Here is a 4,803-nt window from a genome sequence, read left to right on the forward strand (position 1 = left end):
AACAAACAAGTAAATAAATTACTTGTCTTACACTAACAATAGCAACACTACAACACCTTTTTGTGGATCACTCACAATTCTAAGACAAAGAAGAAGAAAAAAATTTTGACTCACAAATTGATACTTGATTGATCAATGAAACTAAATACAAGGTAGAATATTTATAGTACTCTTCATACAATCTGGACCGTTCAATTAAATTAAATCCTAGCCATTGAAATTCTAATTCTTATCCATGAAATGAGAAAAACACTCTTGACCACATATTTAATTTTATCTTTTACCAGGTCGTCATCTTTTTCTTTTAGAAAAATAAATAATTAAATAGTAAATCTTATCTATAACTCTTATTTTTTATTGGATAAGTTTTATCCTTTATTTGGGTTGGAGTTGATATTTAACAGATTCTGCTAGTGAAGGATCAATAAGATTTATAAAGGATGTGCAAGAAGTATGGAATTGAAATGTAAAAATAGGAAATAAGCAGCTAATAAATAGGAAATAAGCAGCTAATATGGACAGATAAGATTTCTAAACGTTGAAATAAACCAAGAGAACCTCGCCTAGATGTTTTATAAGTCTCATACTGGCGAATAGCTTAGGTGTCTAAGTATTTTTATTCACCTTGTGGTGGTCAATCTGGTCCTATAGAAGCTTCCAACCGGGCATTGAATAAATCCAGGGAGCACAGATGGGCCACGGGAATGATCGGCGCCGTTGATGTTTATTTGCATTGCGTGGAAATCAAACCCTTATTACTTAGGAACCTCGTCTATCTAGGTTTCATGACAAACGGGTGATCCAACAGTTGAGAAGCAGTGGGACGATGTGCAGGCTCTACTTTCACGCACAAGCTAATGAAATCACGGGCATTTTCAGACAAGGAGAATGGAACTGTAGGTGGTTCGCGTTGGCCAATCTTATAACAAGCTTGTGCCTGCAATTTAGAGGAATTATTGCTTCGTATTAAATTTCAGCAGGCCATAGAAAGCTGAAAGAGAAAAATCAATGAACATTGCTCAAAAAGCTTCAGACGAGTAATTAGCATAGCAGAAAACATAAACTGCAACCTGAAGACAAAGATAACCAGATTTTTAGTTGAGTTTGAAGACTAAGTTCGTAATCAGGTTCACATAAACCCGTCGGGGAATTTGATTAAGTCCAAGAATACATAATCTATGAACCAAACATAAGAATATTGGTCTTTCAAGTTCTTTTTCAAAACCAAACACAGAAATGTTTACTGCGTGAGAATTTATATAGAATAGATTAGCTATTCCTATGAATCACATTCCCCGTGAGAGGAAATAGGCTATTGGATAACTAGAAGAACGTGAACAAACATGTCGCCAAACTACCAGCAAAGTGGTTTGATCTAAAGCATTTTAAAAGGAGAATAGTATTTACATATTCCATGTTAGGATACGGTAAATCACGGGTAAGCATCTCTAGAACGGTGCATCCGAGGCTCCAAATATCTGCAGCAGGTCCATATGGCTTGCGAATAACAACCTGGAAAGTTGAAAATAAGAAGACTTCAAGCCCAATATCATATCTGCAGCGTCAGTGACTTCACTAATAAATATTTCAGATTTTTGGATGTTTTAGCAAGGAAAGCTAGATTTTAAGTGAACTAAAATATGTCAGATCGCGGCATTTTCGTACAAGTACTGCACTACAAAAATATCAAATCAAAGGACTTTTGTCAATTACCATGGCTCAGTACTTCAACCCTCCTGCACAAGGCCGACCAGGACCAACATGCAGTGTGGTTGAGATAGATCCTGCATGATGATCCTGTCTAATTCTGTGCAATATTCTGCCTTGAATATAGTTATAGTTGAGCAACTTCAAAAACTAACTTTCGAACTGCTGGAAAACTTGCTTACAAGGAGTATAGTATTGGAATTTCAAGGTTATTTTGATGTAATCAACAAGTTAAGTTAGGTTGTGTATATTTTTAACCTTGTATCTAAGTGTGCAGGAGCTTAGGAGCACAGGTAGTCGAGCGGAAGATGCAGCTAACGAGAAATACGGCACGCAGTGCGTCCGAGGGGCGAGACGATGCAGAAGAGTACATCGGCGGACGAGAAGGAAACATGCGGTGGTTCCGAATGACGAGAAGCCGGAGCGAAAGACTGCTCGGGGAGCAAGAGACGCAACTAGCAAGAAGGTCGGCACGGGGTGCGACCGAGGGAGGAAGACTGCGGATGAGTACGCTGGCGGACGAGAAGAAAACACGCGATGATTCCGAGAGGCGAGAAGCCAGAGCGGAAGCCTGCTCAAGAAGACCAGAAGTTGGGTTCGGGTGAACCCTATTCTGGATGGCCAAGATCATCTAAGCGAGCGAAAAACTCGGACTGAGGCGAATAGACCCGGAGCAGAAGACCGGGATTGAAAAAGTCAACAATGTTGACTTTCCCCATCCGGGGCGCCTGGAACAATCCGGGGCGCTCGGAACAGTTCAGGGCGTCCGGACCGAAAATATATCCAGGTCCCAGTCAAATCGAGATCTGTGCATTGGGGATAAAGTTTTATCCCCCAGGGCACCCGGAACACTTCGGGGCGCCCCGCCCAAGGTTATAAATACAGCCTTGATCCAGAAGCTTTTATTCAACACAAGCAATTCATTTCCAACACTTGTACACTTTATTTCTAGATTAACTTCTCTGTTTTGCGCTTTATTGTTGTAAGAGGCTTCTCCGTCTGAAGGAGATAATTAGTGCGACATTTTTCTTGGATTAACAACCTCTCTGGTTGTAACCACGTAAATCCCGGTGTGCCTCTTCTTTTTATTTTCTGTCTTTTATCATTTATGCAAGTGTTATTCTGTTGAAAGTTGAGAAGGATTGTGTTTTTATTTTTATAGGTTAATCAACCCTTCTTCTAGCCGGCCCAACTATCCAACACACATAAGAATGACTAACTTTCAACATTTTAAGGTAATTTAAATCCAATTTAACTCTATAAAATGGAAAGAAGTCAAAGGGAGAGAAAACAAAAATCGCACGAATATCAAAAGAGAACGAACAATCTTTTAGTTAGCATCTCAGATGAAAGCTAATCTTTCCTCTAAGATCCAACCCTAAATCTATCATTATTTTCAAACACTTTTGATCCTGACTATTTGAGCTCGGCTATACTCCCTCCATTGAGAATATCATCGGTAGTAATGTTAAAATCAATTAAATTATTATTTTTTAATAATTTATCCTCCAACTAGTATTTTTTTTTTAAACCTTCCCTACTCAGTACACTTCACACTGTAATCACTAGCTATATAATCTATTTTCATAATCGAATCCGTACCATGTAAAGCTTTTCTTTTTCCCATCATTTTATCATAGAGCTGTATCTAATTGCTTTGATGTAGTAGTTTCTTAGTTTATCAATGATCCTATCTGAAATCTATGAAGTGGCGTATTACCTCCGACGAACAATGATCCCTGATGAAGATGACCTCTTGAAGATCCGAAAGAACCTCTCCACGATCCCGCGCATAGTGAGACGAATCAACAAAGCGTTAATGACTTAAGACTGGATGGGGATCCCTGGCTAGACCCTTCCATGCTCAAGTCAATTTCTCTCCTTAAAATGGAAGAAGAAGAAGAAGAAGAAGAAGTACAGTCACTGAAGTACTTTAAAATAGAGTTTAGATACTAGAACTTGCTTACCTTGCTAACGGAAAGGATTCCCCTTTTTATACTACCTCATGTAACCTCCGTAGTCATGAAGTAGTCCCCGGTTTGTTAAAGTTTGTTAAGAGATGAAGTCATCTTCTAAGCTTCGTGTAATAATTCTTTAAGGAATTTTTTTTGTACTCCAGATGTACCTCTTTTGTCGTTTGTGACTCATATTTATGATGAAATATGCATATGAACACGTTACTATAACTGAAGAAGCTTCTAGAAGATATTTCCCGTCTAATTTATCAGACCGTCATATTTATATACTTCTATTAAGCATGTTTCGACCGAGAATATCTATGAGATTTATAAGGCTGAGCGCCTTTACGCTCGGTCAGGTTTTACCCGGCCAAGCGCCTATATACACACTGGTGCTCGCTCGGCCTTCATTCGACCGATGATATACTAAAAGCTTTTATAAAGCTAAATACTTTTATGCTCGGTCGGGCTTTGTCTGACCAAGCGTGTATAAGCACGTGGGTACTCGCTCGACCTTCGCTAGGCCAGTAATATACTATAACTTATATAAGGCTAAGTGTCTTTATGCTCGGTCAGATTTTGCCCAATCGAGCGCATATACGCATACGGGTGTTCGCTTGGCCTTCACTCGACCGGTAATATACTAAAAACTATATATAAGGTTAAGTGTCTTTATACTTGATCAGGTTGTGCCCAACCGAGCGCATATACGTACAATAGTACTTGCTTGGCCTTTAGTCGGCCGGTAATATATTAAAAACTATATATAAGGCTAAGTGCCTTTACGCTCGGTCAGTTTTACCTGGCCGAGCGCATATATGCATACGGGTATTCACTCGACCTTCACTCGACCGGTAATATACTAAAAACTATATATAAGGCTAAGTGCCTTTACGCTTGGTTAGGTTTTGCTCGACCGAGAGCACATACGCATACGTTCGCTCGACATTCACTCGACCGGTAATATACTAAAAACTATATATAAGGTTAAGTGTCTTTACGCTCGATCGGGTTATGCTCGGTCGAGCGCATATACGTACAATAGTACTCGCTCGGCCTTCACTTGGCCGGTAATATACTAAAAACTATATATAAGGCTAAGTGCCTTTATGCTCGGTCAGATTTTGCCCAGCCGAGC

General features: G+C 39.4%; 1 long non-coding RNA gene across 1 annotated transcript; it reads right to left on the reverse strand.

Moving 5' to 3' along the window:
• Positions 1–441: 441 nt before the first annotated feature.
• Positions 442–1,492, reverse strand: LOC122055703. Its single transcript, XR_006132914.1, has 2 exons — positions 1,408–1,492; positions 442–937 (listed from the first exon to the last, which is right to left on the reverse strand). It is a non-coding gene; the product is annotated as an uncharacterized LOC122055703 (long non-coding RNA).
• Between the last annotated feature and the right edge of the window lie 3,311 nt (positions 1,493–4,803).

Source organism: Zingiber officinale, chromosome 3B, assembly GCF_018446385.1.
Source record: "Zingiber officinale cultivar Zhangliang chromosome 3B, Zo_v1.1, whole genome shotgun sequence".
Taxonomy (NCBI): Eukaryota; Viridiplantae; Streptophyta; class Magnoliopsida; order Zingiberales; family Zingiberaceae; genus Zingiber; species Zingiber officinale.